This window comes from Dermacentor variabilis, chromosome 1, assembly GCF_050947875.1.
Source record: "Dermacentor variabilis isolate Ectoservices chromosome 1, ASM5094787v1, whole genome shotgun sequence".
Lineage (NCBI taxonomy): Eukaryota > Metazoa > Arthropoda > Arachnida > Ixodida > Ixodidae > Dermacentor > Dermacentor variabilis.
This window is the reverse complement of record NC_134568.1, coordinates 106,428,743-106,456,086: the sequence shown is the minus strand read 5'-3', so window position 1 is coordinate 106,456,086 and position 27,344 is coordinate 106,428,743. Positions and strand designations below refer to the sequence as shown.

Below are 27,344 nucleotides of genomic sequence, written 5' to 3'. Positions count from 1 at the left end.
CGGCAATGGATAAACATCCTTTCGGGTTATTTTGTTTAGGCGACGGTAATTCACGCAAAAGCGGATCGAGCCATCCTTTTTTTTTAACTAAAACAACTGGCGATGCCCATGGGCTGTCGGACGGTTCAATGACACCACGCTTTAGCATGTCACCTACTTGCTCATCAATGACGCGCCGTTCTGTCGACGATACGCGGTATGGTCTCTGCCGTAGCGGTGAGTGACAACCGGTGTCAATCCGGTGACATACAGTCGTCGTTCGGCCCAGAGAAGTGTTATGGCTGTCAAAAGCAGGGCGAAATTTCTCGAGGAGACGGAGAAGGTCATGGCGTTGCGTGGGGTTTAAGGCGTTGTCGAAGACGTGGCTGAAAACGTCTTCAGGCGATGTGGCAGTTACGGGACTACAGTAGAGGGTGTTGACCTCTGACGATACAATAGGAAGTTCCAACGTGGTAATAGAGTCGTAAGGCTCCACAGTGCCGAGAGATTCACCGCGAAGCAACGTAATCGGGAATGGGAAGTGGTTGTGTACAGGAAGGTGAGTCGCACCAGCTTGAAGGCCAAGGAGCGCAGTTGGGAGTGGTGAGAGCTGGCGATGAACGAAAGCAGTGGAAGGTGTGAAGAGTACAGTACAGTCGGAGGCAACGGAACAGGATATAGGTGCCAGAACGGATGCGTGCGTAGGTATTTGGATGTCGTCAGTGAGGGACAGCTTGGGGCAGGAAAGCGAAACGTCATCAGATATGGCATTGCCAAGCGAAGAGAAGGCGACTTCTGCACGGGAACAATCAATGACAGCTTGGTGACGGGAGAGAAAGTCCCAACCTAAAATTATATCGTGCGAACAGGGGGGAACAACGACGAAATCGACTGTGTAGAGCACTCCTTGAATTTCAAGTCTGGCGGTGCACGCAGCCACCAGCTGGACGTGCTGTGCTGTGGCTGTGCGGAGTAAAGGACCGAAGAAAGGCGTCGTGACTTTTGGTATTGAGCGGCATTGTTTTTCGGCAATCACAGATATGGCGGCACCTGTGTCAATGAGGGCAAGCACAGCGACACCTTCAACAGCGACATCAATAACGTTGGGCGGCGAAAGAAGAGGGCTTGAGCGTTGCGACGATGACGCCCTTCTTGCCTCGGGAACTGCGCCACTTAGTTTTCCGTGTCAGCGGTAGAGGGAGGTCGACGCATCGGGGAGAGCGAGCGACGAAGAGGAGGAGGAGAATGGTGGTCGGAAACTGGGCGAAGGCTTGGGCGGGGAAGGGGTAAATCGCGGTCTAATGGTATCTTCGACTGGTCGCCTGTATACCCCGAAGCAGAGTCGGGTAGATCGGTCGTTTCCCGAGCTCAAAGGTAGGGGACAAGCGCGCAAGCCGAACGTGCGACTCGCTCTCGGAGGACAAAATTGCTGATGCGAAGCCACGTGACTACTGCCAACGTCCGATGTTTCGCCTATCCAAAGCTCCCGGCGCTGCCGGAAAAACCGGCGGACGTGCCGGCGGGACGAACGTTCGTCGAGACGCCAGCATGCAGTGGCCTAGGTTGCCAAGGTTACGTTGGGCCGTCGCCAACAGCAGCTACGCGGCGCTGCGATGACGTTTCAATCTCGATGACTGCTCCGACGACAGGGCTCGGAGCGCGTCAGAGCGCTCCAAGATAGAGGACAGCGATCGAGAAGAACCAGCCGAACGCATGGCGCGCACCCTCTTTCAACCAGCCGAAGACAACACCGCTCGCGAGAGCGCTCCAGAGTGCTCAGAAACGACCAGCCGAAGATAGCATAAGACAACGGATGGTCGTATGCGGCTGTGCGTGGGTCGTCACGTGGATGAAGTGGACGGCGGCGACACAGGCGTGCAACGTGTCCGGGAATACCGCACGAATAGCAGATGAGCCGATTGTCCGCTGTGCGCCAGGGATTAATTATTCGATGGGCTGGAAGTCGTGGCGGCGTGGAGGTAAAAACAAAGCTAGGCATCAGAGGCGGAGCCCGGAAGGTCGGCAGCCGTGGTCGTGCGACGGCGTCGGCGTAAGTCAATGGGGCGGTGAGTTGAGGCGCCCGTTCCAGAGGAAGGGCCTCAGACACTTGTCCTTCTATAATGTGTCGTAGGGTCGGACTAAGGGACGAACTTGACTCCGGCGGGTTGGAGATGAGGAAGAGCTGGCGAGCAACTTCTCGGACGAAAGCCTTGATCTGCGAGAGGAGGGTGGGATTTGAAAAGGAGAGGTCAAGCCGGACAACGATTCCTGATGGGGAAGAGGACGGCGGGTGAGGACGCGTTGACGGTGGAGCTCGTCATCGCTTTGGCACAGTTCAATAACTTGGGCAACATTATAGGGGTTCTTTGAAATGAGCATCTCCAGAGTGCTCAGAAACGACCAGCCGAAGAAACGCGTCCTCGTCGATACCCTTCATGATATGCTTGATTTTATTGCCCTCAGTCATGGATGCATCGACGCGTTTACAGAGATCGATGACATCTTCGATGTAGCTGGTAAAAGTGTCACCAGGCTGCTGAGAGCGCGACTACAGACGCTGTTCGGCACGAAGCTTTTGAACAGCAGGGCGGCCGAAGACCTCGCTGAACTTTGTCTTGAACACCGTCCAGCTTCGGACTTCGCTTTCGTGGTTCCGAAACAACAAGTGGGCAATTCCGGTGAGGTAAAAAGGGACGGTGGTCAATTTCCTGATGTCATCCCATTTGTTGTTCAGACTAACGCGTTGGTATGATGAGAGCCAATCATCAACGTCGTGGTCGTCAGTGCCACTAAATATGGGAGGGTCCCGCTGACGGAGTGTGCCGGGGCATACGGAGGACTGGGGAGCAGGTGATGGTAAGCTTGTGGCGCTTTCGGTGGTCATGATGGCAGGGAGAGTCGGGCTGCGCAATTCCAGGTTTACAGGAGACCCAGCAAACGTCCACAATTATGGCAAAGAAGTCCGACACGGCTGTGGACGACACGAATGACGCCGACAAGAAGACGCAACAGCGTAGGCTTAGCCAGTCACACCAGAAACAGCGTCTAGCCCGATCCCCACTTCAGTAGCGCTGGCGATCCGGCTGCGGAGCTCTGCACGGCACACTTCTTCCTTACAATACCAATATTTGAAAACCTGAAACGTGGCTCCTATGTGGCCCAGTGGTTAGGGCGTCTGGTTTCCCCGTGAAACTCTTGGCTTCGAAGCCACCTCCAAGCATTTCTATCGTAGCCTATTCAAGGATGAATCGCTTCTCGTTTGAGTAGTGTATGCTATATTAAAAATCTCGTGAAAAGTATAGCCAATTGAGGGCGAGATTTTGTCCTTTCGCTTCTGCGTCAGCCAAAAAGCCTTTGTCAAGGTTTCGCGGGACCGAATCCCGGCCAGGGCGACCGCATTTCGATAGGGGTGAAATGCGAAAACACCCATGTACTTAAATTTAGGTTGACTTAAATAATCTCTGGTGGTCCAAATTATTCCGGAGTCACTACTACGGCGTGCCTCATAATCAAATCGTGATTTTGGCACTTAAAACCCCATAATTTAATTTTTTACTTAAGAGCTAGTGTTAATCAAATAAGGATGTTTGTATTATGACACACTAAGCGTGCTCCTCTGGCGACAAACTGATTTACACCCATAAGGGTGACAAAATGATTATCGCGTATAGTAGGATACAACTTTTAAAAAAAACAGTAGTTGGCAACCAAGGCACACGGACCGCGCAGGGTTGTTACTCCGCCAGCCAATCACAGAAGCAAACAAAATCCTCGTCATGCGACAATTCAAAATGGCGTCGTGCTTGATAGCTCCGGAGCGTCCGCTGTTCTTAGAAGAGCCCTTTCATCGGCGAAAGCGATGAGGTGTGCAACAGACATGGACAAAGTGTATGGAGTCTCAGCATTTCACTCTTCAAAAGTCCGCGGTAAACTCATTTCACTGCTGACCCAGTTTTACGCATGAAACTTCACTGCCAACTGAAGTGAAACTTGACAATAAATAGTTGCAACGAAGCAAGTGTTTCATTTCAGTTCAATAAAGAATTAGGCTTTCACTGTTCCACTATAATAGACAAATGAAAACGTACAAAATTACGCGCTTATAATTTTTTTTGCGAGTTAGCGCTTTATTTGGGCAACAGGGACAGATTGATGTACGAACTATTTGCAGCCTCGCGGAGGAACAGTGGCTGGTGGTTATGAGGGCGTGGGCGGGGCTTCACTGCAGACTTGAGTTGTATCCGACTATAGTTGCATTTGAGACGCGTCTTTGGTACTTAATGAATGGAATTCTGGGGTTTTAGGTGCCAAAACCACGACTTGATTATGGGGCATGCCGTAGTGGCGGACTCCGGATTAATTTTGACCAACTCAGGTTCTTTAACGTGCCCCCAATGCACGAAACACGGGCGTTTTTGCACTTCGCCCCCATCGAAATGCGGCGGCCGGGATTTGATCCCGCGACCTCGTGCTTAGCGGCGCAACACCATAGACGCTAAGCCACCGCGGTGTGCTTGTGTATTACTGTTGCTGTTAGTTTTACGTGCGAACTTAAAGCATGCTTAGGACTATGTATGATTTTATACCGGAATGAAATAAAATGTAATGAATGGGCGGCTTTCATCACCAGGAGAAATGGTAACACAGTATACCGGTGCTACTAAATTGCATATCCGCTGTTGGGAGAAAAAGGCGAGTGGTGCGTCAATGACATCTTTAATTATCAAAAGAACAGACTGGTGGGCTAGCTGGTACTGCATCACTTGAGGTAAAGCGCAAAAGAGCACGAAGGGCGACAGCTTCGTCTCCTTCTGTCGTCCTTTTTTCTTGCGACAACATGCCTTCTGGCATAAAGAATTATACACGTGTAGATACACGCCGGATTCTCGGAGAAAGTCCAGCAGTGTCCGGTGGTGGGGCCCCAAGATCCAACTGTCTACATCTGGCGGCCAACCTGGGGGTGGTCCACATCGAAGCAGGTGTTTCTGGCGGAGAACGAGTAGAGAGGGGCAAGTCCAGAGGAGGTGCCCAGTGTCCACCTCACAGACAGAAGCGATACAGAAGGGGCAAGAATCGCTGATGGAGGCACGGTGCTGTGCCGACCACGACCAGGTCACCGCAGGGGTAAGGACGACACGGAGGCGTAACCTCCGTAGCAAGACCTCTTCCCAGCGCGCTAGGCCGCCAGGGAGGACGTTACCACACGGTGGGAGAAGTGCTCGCGTGGCACGCCGAAGGAGTTCTTTTTCTGTGAGGAGCCTTGTCTCCGGAGAGGTGGGGGCCGATTGAAGTGGTCGAGAAGTTTTGTTACGACTTGCTGTATCCACTAAGGCTTGTGTGGGATGTACATTGCGACATATCCATTGTACACGTACTGTAACGGGTAATTGCTCAACTGTGTCCTGAATCTCCTGCGCCAAAACGTCTGAATTCAGAACACGCCGCATAAAACGGATTGCAGCTGAGGAATTGGTGAAGATGCCAGTGTGCCTACTAGACGGCAAAAGGAGCGGACAGAGGATGGATATTGCATCTCGGATTGCCAAGAGCTCCGGCCTGTGTCGACGGCCAGGCAGGGGAGCATGCATACGAGCAGGTTGCTATTTCTGTCATTATTTCCGGACAAGCGATGGCTGTGGTGACGTGATCATCACTCACACTAGCGTCGACATACGCTACATGTCTTCGGGAAGAGCTCGCACTCGTAGTTGATGAGCTATTTTGGATTACACTGGACTCACTAAGGTGGCCAACGGATCGTGTGTGTATGCGAGTCAGAGGCCGATTGTCCGTAACTTGCTGATAAAGCCACGGTAGTCATGGCGGGCAGGAATCGCGGGTCATCACCGAACCGTCTGCCATATACTTCTCTAGAGCTGCGGCTTCAGGGATATTATGGCACTTTGCGGAACGAGCTTGGCGACGCTGCTGAACCATTTCGTCTAGCCTATTTAACTGCGCTTCGGCCTGGAGCGCGTGAATGGGCGTAATTTGTGGGGAGCCCGTAATAACACGCATTGCTGCTCGATTGATAGATTCCAAGCGGTCCCACTTTGCGCGTGTCATGTGGTGAAACTGGCCTTGGTATATCAATCTTGGCTGTAACACAGTACGTATGAGGAGGCGGGCGATGGCCGTTGTGGCACCACCTTACTTTTGAGAAATTCTGCGGATGTGTTGCAGCATTTGGGATGCCTTCTGACATGCTGTGCGAATCCAGAGGCCGGCGGAGCCGAAATCGTACAGGTCCAGGCCGAGGACTCGGAGTGAGCTGACGACTGGAATTCTGCTTCTGTGCAAAAAAAGGACGATAGGGGTGGTGTTAAACGCATGGCGACCGCGCGCATTCGTGACCGGAAGTAGAGCCGTCTTTTAAAGGCGACAACTTGATTCCTACAAAAGAATACCATTGATATGTAATTGTGAGAGCGAGCTGCAGCCTTGTGGCTTGAATTTGGAGAGCCGGGTGGACGGTCCAGTTTGTGAGGTCATCCGCATAAATGAGTGCGTGCAGGTCAGCAATGCCACCCAATCGCAACGCCAAGGGTATGCAGTTAATGTTGAAAAGTATGGGGGCCAGCACTGACCCTTGCGTTACACCGCGATGTGGCCGGAAGGATCCAACGTAGTCTTTGTTGATGCGGATGGCGAATTCACGAGATGCAAGAAGGGGTGAATAAACTTGCATATGAGGGCGGGTAAGTGAATCCACCGTAGCACTTCAACGAGGGCAGCGTGGCTGATGTAATCGTATGCCTTGTGCACATCCATGCCGAGAATGGACCTCACTCGGGTCCATTGGCCACCAATCAAAACCATAGAGGGTAAGTGACCTAGGCCGTCCTCTGCACCAAGGTGGGGGCGAAAGCCAACTTGCGACGGATGATACCAGTGACGTATGTCTAGCCACCATTGGAGACGGTTAGCCACCATGCGTTCTAAAAATTTCCATAATGTAGACATAAGAGAAATTGGTCGAAGATTTGATATGTTGTCAGGAGGTTTGCCGGGCTTTGGGATGGCGATTATAGCTACTTGCAGCCAGTGCTCCGGTACTTCTCCTGACGGCCATGCAGCGTTTAATGAGCTGAGAACAGCTTTCAAGGTGGCTCCTTCTAGGTTTTTAAACGCCTCATATGTCACGCCGCCAGGACCCGGGGCAGTTTTCAATTTGGCTTGGTCTATTGCAGCGAGAAATTCAGCCACCGTGAATGGAGACTGCATCCCAGAGATAACATGAGCTGATGGGAGTGCCCCTGTATTCGGCGGAAGCGTAAATGGGGCGGAGACCACAGGTGGTTGCGTATCATAACCGGGAAATAATACCTGCGCCATGTCAAATGCAAGGACCTCTGGAGTTTTGCCCGACGCGAGGCACGCGCTGGAACCCGGGTCAGGAGAGTGCCCACCAACTTTGATTGCTCGGAACGTTCTCCATATTGAGGCGGTGCTGGTAGTTGGACCTAGTGAAGAACATCACGCCAACCAGCGTTGATGTGAGAGGCGGCGTTCGTGGCGTCTAGCTGCCGCTGTCAGCTGACGGTGGCGGAGTTGAGCCTCCACAGAATCTGGGTGTCGGCCGACATGAACCTCTGCCTGGCGACGCTGTGCCCAAAGCTGTAGGAGTCAAAGATCTGGTGCCGGACGAGATTCCTCGACCCATGACGTTAAAGTGACTGTTTTCACCGCCGCTTGTAACGTAGGGATGGGGTCGCATAGAGGGCCGAGAGCGTCCATTGCTAACGAAGCACGAAACGTGTCCCATTCGATCACCGTACATTGGCGACGAAGGCGGTCGGTTTTCTGAGGGGCTAGGCCGAGCCGAATGGGGTGGTGATCACTACCCCAGCAGTCCGGTTCCCGATGCCAGGTAACTGTCTGATGGCCCAAACACAAGGCCAGGTCGGGTGAATACGGTGGCATTCTTGGGTGGGTGCAGCGTCTTGTAGGCATGGATACGTCATTAATCAGACTAAAGTTGTTCAGGGTAAGCGTATCAAGCATGAGACGTCCACGTTCACTGGACACAGAGTAACCCCACTCACGGTGAGGAGCATTGAAATCACCGGCGATGAGAACAGGACAGCCAGGATGATGCCGACGAAGCCAGGTGATCCACCCTAGACGAAGGCGGGGTGCCTGTCCCGAGTGGGGACGCACATAACACGACACAATCACAATCGCACACTGAGAGAGTTGCATCTTTACAGCCACGACCACTTGCCACGCAGTGCACCATGTCACCACAGGTATAGCCGTCTGAACGAGAGAGGTACGGACATATATAGCTCATTTGCGTGGTTTATCACCTGCCAGGCACGCACGGCGATCTGGGATGGAAGGTGTTGCGTAGGTGGTAAACCCCGAGATTCGAGGAAGAGAGTTCTGCTCCAGTAGGAGTAACGCCCAAGCTCGAAGTGAGCCCAAGCGAATGCGTTCTCGGAGCTCACCAACTTTGTTAGCGAAACCCCGACAATTCCATTGAATTACATATGAAGGCGGGTTAGAGGCCATTGTGGCAGCCATCATAATAAGTGCTCCGCAAGAGTGACATCAGTCCAACATGACTGCTTGAGAAAAGTACATCAGTCTAACATGACTGCCTGAGAAAAGTGCACTGAGCAGCCGCACAACAGCGGTTTATAAACACTCGGTCCCCCCCTCGATCCCAAGGTGACGGAAACGTTCGTCATCGTAAACAAGCCGCCTCTCTGCGGGACGGCTTACACACACACACTTCTGCACAGGTTCACGGTCCGGAGCCGACGTCAGACGGACTTCGTAGATTTCGGGGCTTGTGTCAGGAAAGGTGCCTTTTATTCCCCGAGCTGGCCCCCGCAGCGCGGCCGGGTGCCCATTGTCTTGCGTCTTGGACGGCGCGTGGGAAGGGGTCTTCGTAGACGTTGCCGCGGCAACTCCCCCGCTCATAGCAGAACAGGTCGGCGTTGGTGGGTTCGGTAACAATAGTTGGTCCGCCGAACGCATTCAGTCACAACGGCGACGAGGCTAGAGCTTAAAGCCTGTTTCACATGATGCGATTTTCGTCGCACCGGAAGTGCGATTTCCGTCATTTGCGATGAAAATCGCAGTCGCAGTGCCGACCCCCCGATTTTCGGCTGCGACCAACCGGTTGGTCGCACAGTCGCACCGTCGCACCGATCGCTGCGATTTTCCGTCGAAATTACGCGGACAGCTGTCAACGGAGCTATTCCGCCGGTTTGTTTTGGAAAATGGCGTCTCGCACGACAAGTGCAATGCGCGGAGACGTGGATCGTAGAATTCGGTACGTACGCGAAGGGAGAATAAATAACTTGTACCGCATATTCGATTTTCCCATTTATGTACGTTTGTTGACATGCTACGCAGCAAATAAAATGCATTTTCACGTTTGCTTCGTACGCCTTTGCGAGTTGTCAGTGCTAGGAGGTGTTCGATCCCCAGCAGACGACGAGGTCGTCACAATTTTCTTTTGTTGAGTAGCATGCAAAAATCGCGCTTACGGAGCAGCTTGAAATATTTCAACCTCGGCAAAGGCAAATGACAAGACAGCAAAGTACCCGAAGTTTCAACGTTGCGCTGAACGCGGTACCGTTCAGTTGCATTTTCTTGTCGGTTTTCAAGCGTGAATTTCCCGATGCATCTTGAAAGCTTATCTTACCTCGTATTAAATTTGACAGAGCAAAAGTGTCGGCTATCGTAATGAATTTGCTACGATAGCATTAAATCCGTGGCTTGAATAAAATATTACATGCACGTTAAGTTGCACATCTTCTCTGGAGAATTTTTTTTTCTTGCACAGAAACCAATAAACATTGACTATGTTGCGGACTTTGTATCCTTACTGCATCTGTATTAACACTTGCTTTGAAAGGTAATTAACTCTAGAGCTAGTAGATTAAGTAAATTGCTTGCTATAGTGGCACAGTGACAACGTACCCTCCTGCACAATCATGTAGAACTCGTGCAACAATGCGAAAAGCAGGCAAACAGCTTGTTCTTGTGGGGATAAAACAGTATAAAACGACACGCTGAAGAAAATTAAATCAAAAATGTGCCGTGAAGTCAGCCAGTTCAGCCAGTACAAGCAGTTCTTACACGTTCACAGCTGATCAAGTGTGCAGAAACATTCATGCGTTACATGTTTCTAGTAAGTTTCTAATAAGTTTGTGATCACATATATTAGTGTGTAAACCCATATAACGATATCCGCTGCGATTACTATCTTTATAAGTAATGAAATACCATGCTACTTGCAAGAACATATATCACCCGAGGATTTTAGAACAAATTTCTGCATTTCAACTATACACAATATGTGGTTTATTCAATAAAGGACCACAAACTGGGCTTTTTTTGCAATGACAAACTTCTTCCAAACTTTACTTAGATGCGGGCAAGAAACAAAAATTATAGACAGAAATATTGTTCTTCAATTTGTTCACCTGCCACTGTGGCTATAGCATTCTGCTGCTAACACAAGGCGAGGGGTTGATTTGCCAGCCATGGAAGTCGCATTTCGATGGGAGTCATGGGTAAAAAAAAAGCTCTCTCACTTAGATTTAGTTCATCACCTTTTATTGAACCCTTAAACTTCAAAATACTATTGCATAGGGGGGCATACTTATGCAACATCTAACACCAATAGAAAGCAAAGGGCAGAATTGTCAAACAACCATCTTTCTTGATAATTCGAGTGTGTAAGTATTCATTGCATCAATATATATTGTTCAACAGCTCTGCACAAATAAGCATGATCAGGTATAGCAAGTACTCTGTCAGGAAGCTGGTTCTACAGATGTATAAATGTCAAGGCATGAATGCTCATACTACGTCGCACACATAGCACAAAGAAAACCTTTTTCAAGAGTTGTTCCTTCTGGCAGATATGAGTGGGCCATAAGCAGCAGAAACTTTATTGCAGGACATTGTGTAATACCGCTTATGAAAGAATGAAGAGAGTGAAGAGGCTTTTAACAGCAGTACTGCCTCATGCTACTCTAATAAGAGGAACGATGAGCAAAATAATTTCTGGTAGAGCACTTAAACAGTAACTTTCTGAAAGATAGAAAATTCCAGGTGAGAGTTGGAGGTACATTTGGCCCACACACACCAACAACACGGGCATACTACAAGAAACACTACAGCCTATGGTGTATTACAGTCTATGGGAAAGCTATCTTCTATAGAAATCAAGAATGATGCAACAAGTCCTCGACAACACTGCAGACTTTCTTGGCCAGTCTGGCCTCTCGCTTTCTGATAAGTCAGCTCATATTGACGTCGGGAAAAAAAGAAAGACTAGAATCAAGAACTACCCCAGATTGCGCATTGTGATCCACATAGCTGGACAAATATGCCCGCGAATTTCACAAATCCTCAGCTAGTGTAAGGCCATGACGGCACGTGGGTGAAACAATTATGCAATGCCTGGACGCAACTTCCACACCTGGTGAAAAGAATAATCTCGACATCATGGGGGTGGACGAGTGGATATTATGGAAAATCGCAGATGCTGTGCTTGTGTCCAAGATATGGTACAGTATGAATTACCAGCAGCACACAAAAAAGACAACTCATCGAATACAGGCATCGGGTAGTAATAACAGGTCTTTCCAACTTTACCATGCTTGAAGACCTCTATGAGAAAGAGCTAACGAACAAGCACCTAGACAGAGTGCAGTTGCAGCCTGCAGCACAATTCTTTGTCTCAAGAGCTCAGGACCTCGTCCCAAGATACTATGCCAGCTAGCATGTGAGATGCAAAGACGACTACCCCTCCCTTCAGAAATACAACCTCGAGAGTACCTGAACTTGAAACACAACAGGCCCATTCCGTGAAATATGGGGGCAAACAATTAGGCCAGGAGACTATATGCAACTGCCAAACACACAGAGGAGGTTGCTAATCATGAAAATGCAAGCAAACATAAGGCACATATAATATGTACACTGACCTGGAAATAGCAGTGTAACAGTAGTATGACACTACATAAAGCTAAACCCCATATAAGTGAGTACCATTCCAGGTCATCCTACACCTAGAAAAGCTGAACTGAAAGCAATAAAAGCAGCACTTGTAGTGCAGATTACACCCTGCACAACACCCTGCATGGATTCACCAGAAACTGTCTCGGTCTGCACATCACACAAGATTGTCAGGAAAATCAGGAGATTGACGCGCGACTTGTAAGCACATGGCCAGAAATTAAATTACAGGATACATAGCCATGCAGATATTCCAGGACACAAGAGGGCTTATAAGCCTGACATAATAACTGAAAACTGGATGAGTTTGTGTGTATTCATTATTAACTAAAGTTCAACAGATAGACAACAGACAAGAACGAAGCGCTCTGTGTGTTTACTTCGTTCTTGTCCCTCGTATTTCTGTTGCAATATAGTTAATGAATTTACGAGTAGCAGCAGCAGCTCTAGCAGCAGAGCGCGCGTGCAGCAGTCTCTCTCCGACTTCCCAATAGGTTCAAAAATGTGTCCCTGTATTTAATTAAATGAAATGTGCAGCCTTGGTGTGTCACTTGGTAACTACAGTGCATAACTGAGTCATAAACATTATGATTAACGCATTACAAAACACAAGTGCGTAACATAATTCAGAAAGACTTTGATGAACCGCTGGATTAACACAATGAACCACTCATTGCACTTTCCATGATCGTGATCTTGCAAAGTGCGATGTGTGGCATTACAAATAAACAATGTGATAAACCCAAGCCAAACATGTGCATAACCTCATTAAGAAACACAGACATAATCAATAATATAGAAAGACTTGAATAAACCATTGGAATTAACCCAGTGATAAACACCGGGGCCGCACATTTCAGTTTCGCTGTTTTACCGTCTGTACAGGGTGCATGGGCAGTAACTTTTTCTGTTATTGTTTGTTAAGTATTGTATAATGTTGTGCCAGTAAAATACGTTGGGCTAGTTGGTGCAATGTATTGGTACTGCTTTTTTTGCTGTTTTTTTTCTTAATGTTGTGCCCTTCTTCCTTTTGTAACAACTTTTTTATTCCCCCTCGCATAATACTCCAACCTTGCAGCCTGCGAGGTATATAAATAAATAAGTACATAAGCACGTCATTCATTCATCTGCATACACCTCGCACCATTTCTTGCTCAACAAACGTCACTTTGTTGATGTCTCGCAGCGTGCATCTACATTAACTGCCATTTGCGTTTCGGTATGGTTTGTGAACAGTGTAATGCATAAAGATTACTTGACATTAAGGTTGTGACCTATGCGGTGCATAAGCAAACCTTGCAAAAGAGGACATGTTCGATTGTTGAAATTAAGACAAATTGTATATATCGCAGTTACTTTAACAGCATTTAATTGACCACTTAACAAAAACTTCACTTTGCATAGATTCCAACACGTACACTGAATCTGCAGTTTTTTTTTTTTTTTTGCTTATTAATGTAGTCGTTACTGCACGGCCACATTGTAGATTTGAAAACAAAGTTAAATAAATTTGTTTGTTGCAATATAGCAATATGTGTAGATCACTGCGATTGCAACCCCAGAACTTGATACAAACATGCACACTATAGGATGCAGACAAATGCTCAGGACAAATTTCAGAATGTTTGCATCCTGATACTTATGAAAGTGAACGGTTTCATTCCATGGCTGTCAACGAGAGGGAGAGAGAAAACTTAATTGTGTTCGTGGAACAAAAACGCATAGATAAGCTTAGACATATAGTCATTGCTTAACACTTCCGAAATGAATAATTAAAGCTTGCTATCGACATTGAAGCAGCCTTTCGACAGCAAGAAAAGGAATCAGTTTTTCCAGCTCTGAACATTGAATTGCAGGAAATGCAAGCAGGCATAAAATTCTACCAATGTAATCTGTTTAGGAATACCAAATTGGAATAAACATTGAGACTTGCATTTGTACTTTCCCTGGCTGAGCAATCTAGTTTGAAATGACTCCTATAAGCATGTCATAACAATGTCGATCTAATACAGGTTAAATGCATGACTAGCTTAAGAAATCTGGATGATTGCTATAAATTACAGTGAAGAAACTATAATATCTAATAACATTAATAATATAATAATAATATTTACTTCCACAAAACAGGCTAACCGTGAGAGGCGTGCGAGGCTGAGCAGAAAGCTGAAAAATTCTACGGCAAATGCGCCTGCCGTGGGCCTATGATCCTGCATTATGAATAGCGCGCATTGATATGGTCTTCTTGTTAGAAGTTCCGAGTATACTACCAGCGCGAGACACGGGGCAAAAAAGTGGACGAGAAGCGTGTCTTTTAGAATGCTATGTTACAACGTACAGGTTTCTATAAAAGTGACGGTAACTGCTCGAAACATTTGATGCGTCGGCTTTTGCGCCTTTGAAATATTTAGAGAGGGCTCCCATAATATTCGCAGCGCAAGCACGGCGATGGACGAACCAGCCTAGCGCTAAGGTTGAATTTCACAACACAATTTTCATTCCACGTCGTAATCACACAGATCGTTTGAGGCTTCGTTCAGGGGCACCAGCGGGCGTTCGGGTTGGTGCTTCTTGTTGCGTTTGGCGTAAGAATATGGCTAGGAGCAGGCACCACATATGCGCAATGACGGGCAATATACACGCATCATTTCTCCAGAAGCTGACGCCGAGCACTGGTAGCGCGAGGATCTTGTCGGGCTGACACGACAACTTCGTGGCAGCCGAATTCCGAATACAGCATATGCGGTGAGGGTAGCTATATGAACTTGTCGATACGTCATCTTGTAGATTGTTGTAGAGCAGGCAGAACGAAACGGTTATAGAAGGTAGATAAGACAACACACGGCGCTGAACCATAGAATAAAGAACCGCCGAACCACCTGCGAACAGCTGTTTACGTGCGCGATGTCGCACTGAACTACAGAAACCGCCGTCGCGCACTCCAAGACAAACCTTACCTAACGTTTTCAAATTAGTAAACGTACATATTATTTGCTTCTAATCAAGAGAAGTCAATAATATTATAGTGTAAACGTTTTATTCACTACAATAAAAGAATTATGCAGCGTGTGTCACAAAACCTGGCAGTAAGCAACCCTGGGCGTCGCACCAGTCGCATTATTGAAATCGCAATCATGTGAAATGAGCCCTCTAAAGATCGCATAGCGACGCGTGCGACAGCACCGATTTTCGTCGTTGCAGTCGCAGCATGTGAAACAGCCTAAACGGTGGCGTTCCAAGAAAAGTTGACGCCCGCTGTCGCAACTGGCTGGCAAAACTTGCACGCCAGCGGGCCGTTCTTAACACCGGCTAGTAACAACGCTGTAGGTTGCCTGAGGAGTAGATACCCCCTTAGATGATGAAGGGTCATCTTCCTCGATGGTTTCATCCTCTTCTGTTAGCGGAGCGAAGCGGTTGGGAGACACCAACAGGTCCTGGGTATGTGGAGTAGGGCGAAAAATGCGAACGCCGCGTTTACTTTTCTGAGCCTTACGCTTGGTTGAGCAAGTGCGATCCGTTATTGAATGGTCATTGGATTTGCACAGACCATATAGGAAGTCTTGGGAGGTGTTTGGCTCATTTGTCTGCACCGGAGCCGGGTTAGGGCACGATGCACGCATGTGTCCTTGCTGTAGGCACTGGTAACAGTATACTACGCTTGCGCAGTATACTACGCAGTATACTACGCGCCCATTGTAGATAAAGCGTTTGGGTGGGATAGCGGGTCCTGAAACTGCTACCAGGCATGCGCGACCACGCCCTAGGTAGCGGGCTAGCAGCGCATGATGAGTGTCACAAGTCAAAGTATGACGTAGAGTTTCCGGCGATTCGTCGGGTTCGACCCCTGTTACCACGTAGCGAGAGATGTCCGCGCCAGAGAGCAGGCATGCTTGAACGGGCAAGACGCGTCCATTGGGAAGGGTTATTGCTGCCAATGGTGCACAGGACACACACTTTCTCTAAGGACGGCATCCACACGGACACCGTGTTGGAGGCCCGGTGATATGCGTAACCTGAGAAGCCCGTCGCGGTGACGCAAGAAGCGAGCGTGTTCTGAAGGGCCGTCGTAGGGATCTCTTCTATGTTGTAGCCTTCCTTTGGATGGATGGCAACTTTATACGATCCAGGGGGGCTGTTAGATGGGCGTACCGGGAGAGCGTCTGGATTGAGCAGACACGGACGCTTTTGAACAGGAGCAACTGACGAGGCAAGCGCGGGAGGCGCTGCCGGTGACACAGCATTGTACGGAGACGCCGGTGTTCGCGGGTCGTCTATGTCGTTTTCCATCGTCTCTTCGTAGTTGGCGGTTACCGACTCAGCAGCAGGAATAGTCGCCATAATCTCCACAGCTAACTGCTGCCGCAGCTGCTCTTTCTTGCGAGGCGTTATTGCGCCTTGGCGAGATCGCTGTTCACGCGATGAGGCGGCTAAGCCTAAAGCATTCTGACTCACTTTAGGCGACGCTGTCTTGCCCCCGGGAGCATCCCGGGGGCCGTCGATGGCTCGGTTCGGTGCCACAGGTGGACTGGCTACGAGGCGCGGCCAAAAGCGGCGGAATTTCACAGTTCCAAATGGAAAAAACACTTCAAATGCCGGAGCTGCAGGAACACACGTCCGACGAAATCAAGCCCCGCACAGTCCTGCGTGCTGTTTTGCGCTTTACCTCATGTTACCTTTAATTATCTCGAATTAATCGCTCGCTCTCATACCCTTCAAATTTATCTAACGGAAATGATAACGGAAACGATATAGGCATTTCATATCGTGTGGCTGCAAAAACGGGCGCAAGTTCTGCCGCCTGCGCGTCGAACTGTGATCCCCCTTTGTCATTTCTGTTAGATAAATTTGAAGGGTATGAGAGCGAGCGATTCTCCAGCTAAAAGCCACGCTCGAAAGGTGGAAGCGGCAAAAGAAGACGGCATACACATTCCGAGCATTTAATTCGAGCACCGTCGGTCACCTCGCCGCGCGCGGCAAGCAAGCGTGGATGGAAAAAGAAAACAAACGCGACCGTTTACTTTCGAGTCCGCGAGAAAGATGTTCGAAAAAGAAAGACAAAAAATAAGATAGAAAGGCAAGGTGGCGCACAAGGCACCCTTCGCTGCACGGGTAACCAACTCTCCCTCTGTTCACACCATGGCGCGTACATCGCTCCTAGTATATAGTGGCGCCGCGAGAAATGCGTACAGCTAGCAATCGCACGAGCGAGCGCTAAGCGGGCGGGTGCATTCGCGAGAATGCGGCCCCGCAATTCGCCGATGACAAACGGAGACTGTCAAGCTGTGAGCAGGTGCGGCCCCAGCGGCCGCCGCGCGCGTGCAGCCATGCAAATCATGGAGCGTCGTCTCCCTTTCCAGTTCGCTCGCTCGCCGCGTCGCCGTCCGCGAGTCGCTCGAAAAATGCTGCCTGCTCGACGCTCGCTGAACAAACGCTTTTACCCCCCGCGCGCTTGAAACCAGACGCCGCGAGCCCCGCCAAATAGAGTGGCGCGCGAGCACATGCGGCGCGCGCTCCTTGGTCCTCGCGTCAGTCGCGAAAGAGGCGCGCCGCCACGACTTTGGCTTCTCGCGCTAGCGGCGTCTTCGCAATGCGCCCGCTAGTTTTATTATTACCGGTATTATACGTCGGCTAGTTCGTTCCCTCCCTCCTCTGCGCGTGTCCCTTCTCTGGATGCCGTTCCTTCTTTTTATCCTGGTTTTGGAGCGCGCTCCTCCGCGAGCACCTTGCTTCTTTCTGCCCTGCGCTTTACAATTTGTTTCTCCTCTCCCTTTTCTCTTGCCCGGCCATCGCCGGCGAAAGCTGCATTAGTCATCTTGAACGGCGCCATCAGCGAGGGAGCTCCGCCGCTTTCCCGTCAGCGATTCGCGGGGCTGGGATGAGTTATGCCCTTTACTCCTGCGATTATTGAAGTATAAAGAGGGGGGGGGGGGCAGCGAGAGGGAGGGGCTGAAAGCGAGGAGATCACGGAAGCCAATGCTTTCTCCTCTACCTCCCCCATATCTTTTCACGGCTGTGCATGCGACCAAGTGGCGAAAAAAATAAATAAGAACCAACCACGCCAGCAGCCGCATCGCGCATAGCGAAAGAAAAAAAATCATAGATCCACGTGGCGGGCCTTATAGCCACATTGTTCCTGCCTAGCCTTAGTGTCCGTGTGCGTGTTATATATATATATATATATATATATATATATATATATATATATATATATATATATATATATATATATATATATATACGCAGTTCCCTCTCCTTTCGCAAGCCTCCATCATTACGGGCGGCGTGACAGTATAAGGGACCGGCGCGCTCTGATTAAGAGCATCGTTAACGAGCATTGCCGCCTGGCCGAGGAGTATATTTGCTTTCCGACTCGACGACGATAAGACTGTATGGCCTGTTATTCCAGCAAAGGTGTTGCTTTAGCAAGGGCTGAATTATGGAATTGAGAGAACAGGGTGCTGCTACTGGTCCCAGCAATTTTTCCGCCATCTAAGGGTGAGTGGAAAACTTCAGAGCGTGGCTGAGACCTGTGCAAACAGCTTTCTTTTTATTGGAATACTTGGGTTTGCAGTGAATGTCTTGTTCCGCTTGCACGTGTGTGAAATTCTTCTTTCCGGCTTATGACACACTTCCCTGGGTTTTTCTCATCGCGCATTCTCCAGGGTGCTGCGAGGTTATTTGCTTTAGTCTGCGACAGCATTGACATATCGAAGTTCAACAAAATGGTGAGTGACTTGGGCTAGCTGGTTATGTTACATGCTCGAAAACAGCGCAAGACACTGACGAGGGACAAGACGACACGAACGAAAGTGTCACCTTGTCGCTTGTCTGTGTCTTTCGCGCTGTTTTCCTCGCCCTCACCTTGCTGTGCATTTGCACAGCAAAAGCAAAAGCAACTGCAGCAAAAGCATCTGCAGCTCAGCTGACAATCAAGTCGAGCAGCCTGAGCTTATTGCGTGCGAAGTTATAACTCGGTAGTGTAGAACTTGTGCTGTGAGAAAATGGGCTTGCAACTCTCTCTGTTCCTCTCTTCCAAGTACGTGCGAGACGCAGAAATGCCCTTGTTTAGCAAGAAGTGAACCTACGTCATCACCATTCAGCACCATCTATAATATAGTAACCGTACAGGATACGATGGGGTGTTTATACCACCAATGGCGCAATACGATGCTTTTTCCTCCCCTGCTGGAGTATGGGACATTGTTAGATTTCTTTTCGTGTTTCAGTTGGGTGCTGGAGTTGATATATATATATATATCTCTTTTTTTTTCTCCTTTCCACGGCTTCACAATTACCATGCTATTGTGTTTCAGGTTCGTATTATATACAGGTTTTTCTGTTACTTTCGAGCGTTCCTATGTATCGTTCCACAATGTTAATACGTTAGTTGATGCCGAAATTGATAGTTTGACGACATCTCGCCTGGCCGAGCAAAAAATTATTGTTAAAAGAAAAGGCACGGCAAAACAACAACAAAGATATGGTCAATGGACTGAAGACGTTCCAGCTCTCATAGGGAAGCTTGTTCACAAAATATAAACTGTTGGCGAATTCCAATGGCAAATTAGGAGTCCTTCCGGTAATAGTTTTTCTGCTCGCGGAGCAAGTCTATTCCATTGGGAGATTGAGAGTACCTCCCGTATCTTTCATTGGCAGATTGGGAGCAGCTTCGCCGCTAGGTCCACTCCGCGGTGCAACGCTCTCTACCCCGTAAAAATTGACAGATTCGACCTGAAATCGCTTGATGTCAGGCCGCTCACAGTCAACGTACCGCTATGGCGTACGCGTCCGTGGACGCGAATCGCGGTCTCTCGGATCAATGACTGGTGCTTCGCATTGTCAATTTACGCCATTACTGCTTGCCGAGAGCGATGCTTTATCTAGCTCAAGTTCCAAATCGACCAGCGGGGACTCAAGCGACGAAGAAGCTTCGGAAACTAGCGTGTTCAAGCAAGCTTTCGACATCATATGCTTCGGCCACCGCGGCCCAGAGACCGAAGGTTGCGCGTTTCGTCAACAACGTCGTTCGCCAGTATTCGGATGAAGAGGTGACAACGGCTTCTTTTCGGAAGTTCGCATTCTGATAGCCTTTACTTTTCTTGATGAAATGCAGTTCCGAAGGCACTTCAGGTTGTGTCGATGTGTTGCCACCGAACTCACGGCGGACAAGAGAAGCAGACTTACATGTGGTATGACTTCCATTAGAGCACAGGAGGCTAAAAAGAAACATGAAACTTCTTAACACAGCGTGCGCGCGAGTTCAAGCCGAAAACTACGAAGAACGCGAGGAATGCTGGGTGCTTTCGGAAGCGCATCTGAGCTAGCGCATCCCTGCCAATGGCTCTGGCGGGAGTGCGTGTGTTTCAATCGCAGATTTCATTCTGTTGGCTGTAATGGTTGGGGTCGGGCATAAAATAGATGGTAGCTGGCCCGTGCCGTCGTCCAACTCATCCACGCTGAGGACGTTGTTGAAGGGAGAGACTTGTTCTCATCGAGAACGAGGAATATCAGATTTATTTATAAAATCTACATGACAACGTTACAGTTCATCAGTTTAACATGACTGAAAGAGAATGCACACTCAGCAGCCGCACAACAGCTGCTTATAAACACTCTGTCCTCCCTAGATCCCTAGGTGAGGGAAAACGGCCGTTCAACCTTCGACCAATTCGGAACATCCAAAGTATCGTAGCCGACCCGCCTTTGAAGGGGAGGGCTTACACACTCTATTCCGCACAGATTTCACTGACCACACTAAGGTGAGAGAGTTTTCGTAGACACAGATCTTGCCCTGAGTAGGCGCCTCTTGATCTCCAAGTTGACCCCGCAGACAGTGGCCGCCGCGTCTGTCCATTGACTGACGACTTCTAAGGCCCTTGAGACGGCGCCGCAAAACATCTTGTTCAAGGAGTTCCCCCGCTCCAAACAAACCGTGACGGTGACGGCGAATCCACTAACAATACTTGGTCCGCCGACTGCGTCTAGACATCCCGGCGCCGTTCGGCTGGGGATGCCGCGCATTGTCGTCCTTACAAAGCGAGTCGCCACAGCGGGCCGGGCAGGTTTCGACGGTCGCTTCACCGAAGATCGCCAGCCCCCGCAGGTCGTACGTAACATGGCCTCCGGCGTAGCCGAGTGCTCCGGCGCAGAGTTCGTCAGCCACTCCGAATCTGCCATTGGAATTCACTATGTGTTTTTGACATGAACATGTTTTGTGAACAATAAAATTTTATGGAGTGAAGGGTGTAGAAGGACCAGGTGGATGGTACCAGGGCTCCCCCGTATGGAAGCCGGAACGTCTTCAACTATTAATGGAACCTTTTCATGGCATCAATTACATACAAACTATAGTTTGTACGTTTTATAATTGATTTAACTGTGGCACGACACCGCAAGGCTCAAAATGCTTACCCCGCTGCTAACCTTCCAGATGCTGATTAGCCTGCTGCCTGACAGCCTGTCCCTGCCGGTGGTCCTTCCACTTCAGCAGTCAATATCGACGCGGCATGAAGTGAACTATGCCATAACCCGCTCAACAGCCGGTCTGCCGAACATACCGACCGACACACGTCCAGTGCGAATACTGTGTTTCGTCTGGCCACGCTTTTCATCGACAACGTCACCAACGACGGGACCTGATTGGGACCAAATAACCGGACGAGATGGGCAGCTCAGATGGGGCACGACACCGCAAGCCTCAAAGTGCTTACCCCGCTTCTAACCTTCCAGGTTAGTTACATTGGTCTCCAAAACGAATTTCGTAGCAATAATCCGTTCCTAGTTACGGTGCCGTGACCCTATGACATCAGATCGCGTCGCGTCATTGGTCTATGTTGCGATGCTGTAGCCTTGAAGCTTTTAAGAGCTTGTGCCAGATTTTCTGTTACTAATTTCTGGCGATGTGAAACTTAACCCCGGCCCAACTGGAGTACGTGAGCTAGAGCCCATACTATCTAGAATTAAGCGAATAGAAGAAAAACAAAATATTCACTCCGAACTTGTCGACCTCAAGAGTGCTCATGTTACTGAAGACAAATTCCTGTCATCACTAAACGACCACTTAACCTTGCTTGAATCGACACAAAAGGATACAGTAAATAATCACAGCACAAATGATACAGAGCAAATTGAAAGTGACATAGAAATCCCCGAAGCTGCTAGTCTTGACACGAACAATAGATTGTGCAGAAACAACTCGCTCTTTCTTGGTCTTGACGACGCAAAAAACGAAACATGGGGGGTTTCGGAGCAAGAAGTCGTGACGCTTTGTTCTATCTATCTAAAATTACAACTGAACGCGGAAACACTGAGCGTGCACATCGTATTGGCAAATTGGCAAACTGGTCGCCTGCAGCGGAACGACTGCGCTGAATTCTTGGCTGCGAAGTTTGGTGAGTGCGGGATTTTCTTCTTCTGAGTTTTGCCAGGCTTTTGTTAGTGTCAGAAACAGAGCTGGTAATTGTGGTTGTCGTTGCTGCCGGGTTAGTTTGCGGCAAGACAATAGTAGGCAGTAGAGAAAGCAGCATTCAGAGCAGCCATGGATTTGAAGTCGTTGCGCAAACCGAAATTGCTGGAGCTTGCAAGAGAGTTGGGTCTGGATGTCTCAGATAAACTCAGAAAACCAGAACTGCTAAGGGCTATTCTTGAGTTAGAAGCTGAGGATGACGAGCTGTCGGAATGCCTTGAGACCATTGAGGAGAGAGAGAAGGCAAAAAGACAGGAGCGCGAACGTAAAGAGCAAAAAGAGAAAGAGAAAGAGGAGCACGAACGTAAAGAGCAAAAAGAGAAAGAGGAGCGCGAACGTAAAGAGCAAAATGAGAAAGAGGAGCGCGACCATCAACACGCTTTGGAAATGAAGCGTCTCGAGGTAGAGATGGAACGTGCTCGTAATGGAAGTCAGGCACATGGTGCAGGAGAACGAGTATCGTTCAAAATGACTGACCTGATGCGGCCGTTTAAGCTTGGGGAGGACATTGGTTTGTTCCTGGTTAACTGAGCGAATGTGCGAGAAGCAGGTATCTCTCGGGAAACGTGGCCACAGCGCTTGCTCACTTTGTTACCCGGCGAGGCGGCCGACGTAGTCGCTCGCTTGAAGAGAGAGGAGGCAGAGGATTTCGACCAAGTGAAATCGAGTCTGCTAAAAAAGTGCAGGCTGTCAGCGGAGGCGTTCCGTCAGAAGTTTCGGGAAAATGAGAAAGGCAGAAGTGAGTCATATACAGAGTTTGCCTACAGGCTTATGTCAAACATGCAGGAGTGGCTCAAAGAAGAGAAGGCGTTTGGTGACCACGAGAAAGTTCTGCAGTGTTTCGGGCTGGAACAGTTTTATAGTCGGTTACCTGAGAACGTGCGGTACTGGGTCTTGGATAGGCCAGACGTTCGTACGGTGGCTAAAGCCGCCGAGCTAGCCGAGGAGTTTGTGACGCGTCGGGCTCGCGGAGCTAAGGACGGTCAAAAGGGTGAATTTGGCTCCAAGTTTGAGAGGCCGAAGTTCACGCCCATGAGAGCAAGGGGGGACACACGTAGTGCGGATGCGAGTGAAAGCAGTCCGTAAGGGGACGGCGGCAGCCGAAGCCGAACGCAGAAAGCGGTTCGAGACGAGGCAAGCGCGCGTGTGTTATACGTGCCAGAAGCCGGGTCACTTTTCGGGGCAGTGTCCAGAAACAAAAACAAAAGTCGTGTTTTTGTCATTATGCAGCACTGACGAGAACATGAAGCTTCTCGAGCCTTACATGCGAGACCTCCTCGTGAAGGGGAAAGAGTGCCGAGTATTTCGTGATTCCGCAGCTACAATGGATGTCGTTCACCCCTCTTACGTAGAACCCGATATGTTCACGGGCGAGTGCGCATGGATCAAGCAAGCCGTGGAAGCTCATAGCGTGTGTCTGCCCGTAGCAAAAGTGCTTATTGAAGGACCTTTCGGAGCACTTGAGACGGAGGCCGCAGTGTCATCTATGCTGCCCCCCAGTACCCGTACCTATTTTGGAACAGGTCTGATCACCTCCTGCGCGAGAAGGGGCTTTTGTTTGGTGAGGCTAGCGTTCAGGCCTTAACCAGATCGAGAGTTCGGGAGCTCGCTGCAAAGGTGGTAGTTGCGGGGCCGACGTTGTCGAACAATGAGAAAGGGTCGGAGGCGCAGCAAGCTGATATTCAGAGCACGTCCGAACTGAATAAAATTGAGCATGTAGCGTTGAAGGCACCAGATACTGGAGAGGAAATGTCCGACAAGGGAAAGTTAGAAGAGCTATCTGCAGATTTGCTCATCGCGCCTACGTCAGATGGACTTGATAGGTTGCTAAAAGTCAGGCGGTCGGCTTTGATAGCCGAGCAAAAAAAGGATGGCAGCCTAGAAAACATGCGCTGCAATGTCAAGGAAGGTATCGCCAAGAAAAATGCTCGTTTTGTGGAAAGAAGTGGGGTCCTGTACCGGAAGTATCTAGATCGCAGGGGAGTGGAGTTCGATCAGCTGATCGTGCCTCAGTGCTACCATCAGGATCTGTTGCGCTTGTCGCATGGAGGTTCGTGGTCCGGACACCTAGGAGTTAAGAAGACTAAGGACCGTCTCTTGCAAGAGTACTATTGGCCAGGGTGTTTTCGTGACGCAGAACACTTTGTGAGGACATGTGATACCTGTCAGCGGGTGGGCAAACCAGGGGACAAATCGAGGGCGCCGTTGAGGTTGGTGCCTATCATTGCGGAGCCTTTTGGACGGCTCGTTGTTGATGCAGTGGGACCTCTGCCGGTGACAACCACGGGGTACAGACACATTTTGACTGTGATCTGCCCAGCGACAAAGTTCCCTGAAGCAGTGCCGCTTAAAGAACCCAGCTCAGTTGAGATAGTCAATGCACTACTGTCCATATTTGCGCGAGTTGGTTTTCCTGCGGAAATCCAGTCAGATCGGGGCACAGTGTTTGCTGGCGCTTTGACGACAGCCTTTCTCGAAAGGTGTGGGGTAAAGCTGTTACACAGCTCAGTGTTCCACCCACAGTCGAATTCCGTTGAGAAGCTCCACTCCGTCATGAAGCGCGTGTTGAGAGCATTGTGTTTTGAACAACAAACTGACTGGGAGCTGTGTGTGCCTGGGGTGATGTTTGCATTAAGGACCGCGCCGCATGCGGCTACGGGGTTTTCGCCAGCTGAGCTGTTGTACGGTCGCTCGCTGCGGTCTCCGCTTCGCATGCTTCGAGACTTGTGGGAAGGCAGGGGCGACGACCCAGTCGTGGTGGAGTACGTGCTTAGGCTCCTCGAACGCTTAAGAAGGGCACAGGAGCAGTGGCGTAGCAACAGGGGGGGCCGGGGGGCCGTGGGCCCCCGGTGCAAGGGGCCAGTGGGGGAGGGGGGGTGTCATATACGCCTGAAGACACCCCTCTTTTAGCCAGCTTGACTAGGCGCAAATTGCAAAGAATGCTCCGGTGTCCAGTAGCCCGCGCTCATGTACCCGATGCGTTGCGCCGCAGAATTGTCGGCTGCAGCTCTATCAACACCCCACGAAATAATTGCACGAATGTGCGGGCTAAAAAAATTTAATTCGCGAAATGGTCGCTAAACTACTCGCCTTAGCGGAACGTTTCATGTGGGGCGCGCTCATGCCGTGCGTTCATGCTGGGAGCAGGAGTCGCTAAACATACAGTGAGGCGTTGTAAGGCGTTGGGGCTCTTGGGTCTCTCTTCCGTTCAGAACGCGCAGCGAAGACGAACAAAGACAGCAGCGAGAGGGCGTTCAACCAGCGCGCCCGGCGCTCGCGTTTACGGCGAAGCGTTCGTTGAGAGCGACGTTGCATAAGTGGGGCCGTCAAAAGTCGCGAATGGGATTCTCTGGTTCTTCTTCAGACTCGGTTCGGCCGAAGAGTTTGGCGGCGTATGACTCGACAGGGTGTAGTCGCGGGCCCGCCGCGATGCCCGGCTCGCTTTTACTTCCCGTCTCCCGCTCGCTCCGAGAAGCCGCTGCGAAACCTGCCGTTATGTTTCACGCTTTCCTTCTTACCCTCGAAAGTTTCAGAAAACTGTTGTTGTTGTGTGATTTCATGTCACAATTACAGCGTCTGTATCAGCTGCACAGAATATTATATAAAGAAAGGTGAATTTTGTGAGGATATTTCCCGATCGAGATTCTATGAAGTTATGTCTTTTTGTGATTACTAGGAACTCGGTAGCGCGAAAAATATGGCAGATAAGTAATAACCATATCATTAATAATCCCGTAATTAGTACTTATAGAGGAAGCACTTCAATTTGAGAATCGAGGACTCAAAGTCATAGTATTAACTCAACAAGAAATTCTTAAACAAAATCTGTTTGGGTGCTAGAACCTACAGTACTTTGGCACTGCGGGCGGCGCCCAGTATATGGCAGCAGCGAAAGAAATATGAAATAGTAGACCAGTGACGTTGATCCCTTAATCCTCTCCATTGCGAGAGCAGACCAACAATAGTGCAAGCTTTCGCTGGTACGGGCTTCATCGCAGCCTTTTATTTCTTCTTTATGGATCACGCCAAGAATCGACGCGAAGCGTGCTCTATTCTGTTCCCAATCTTGCAGTGGTGCCGCAGCTCGGATAATCACGTTTGTTTGTATAGCAGCAAATGAAAACAAGGCTTTATTGATCAGAATGAAAAGAACTCGTAATTGTCATAGCATTGGCGCCCGCGCAGCGGGGAGGCAGCTAGCGTCAGCGTCACTGACAATTTAATTTTCGTTTTCGTTCAGGGCTGCCCACAGACAAAATACTGCGTGCCACAGATACCTACGACGATTTTTGTGAAGTTGTTGTTGGGCAAGATATGAATGTCGGGCTTCAATTTTGCAAATGCGATATTGCCGCTAAAATTGGTAATTAAAACTTTACTATAAAGATATATTTTGTTACTTGTGACGTGAGCCATATTTTCCACGATGCCGCATTTGTATTGGCTGCCAAGCCTTACAGTCTGACAGAAGATGTGCACATGGGCTTATCACACGTTATCAGTGCAGCACCCTGTGTTATCTGGCGCTGGAAAAACAGCGCGTATATTTACTGCATTAGCGATCTCTGGGAAAGAAAGCGAAGGAGAGGGGGACCCGGCGAACGTGCGCGGTATCCAAGGCGGCTGTACTGGTGCTGAAACCCGGAAATTGTCGATACCCTCGCCTTCCTCGACTACATCAGGGGGGTGGGGGGGGGGGTGACAGAAGACCTATGGGCCCCGGGTGCCAGACGACCTAGCTACGCCACTGCACAGGAGTTGTCGGATGAAGCAATGGCAAAGGCCCAGCAGAGGGCCAAGGTTTATTATGATCGGACAGCCAGGGGCCGTCGTTTTGAGGTGGGCGATGAGGTAATGATATTGCGCACATCGCTAAAAAACAAACTCGACGTGCAGTGGGAGGGGCCCGCACGGGTTG

General features: G+C 49.6%; 1 long non-coding RNA gene across 1 annotated transcript in view; it reads left to right on the top strand.

Annotated features, from left to right (window-relative positions):
* The first annotated feature begins 18,249 nt into the window (after positions 1-18,249).
* The window catches only part of LOC142582617 (uncharacterized), a 90,530-nt gene continuing 81,435 nt past the window's right edge, over positions 18,250-27,344 (top strand). Inside the window, exons 1-2 of the long non-coding RNA XR_012828460.1 lie at positions 18,250-18,456; positions 21,392-21,690. This is a non-coding gene — a long non-coding RNA (uncharacterized LOC142582617). The remainder of the gene's footprint in view (positions 18,457-21,391; positions 21,691-27,344) is intronic.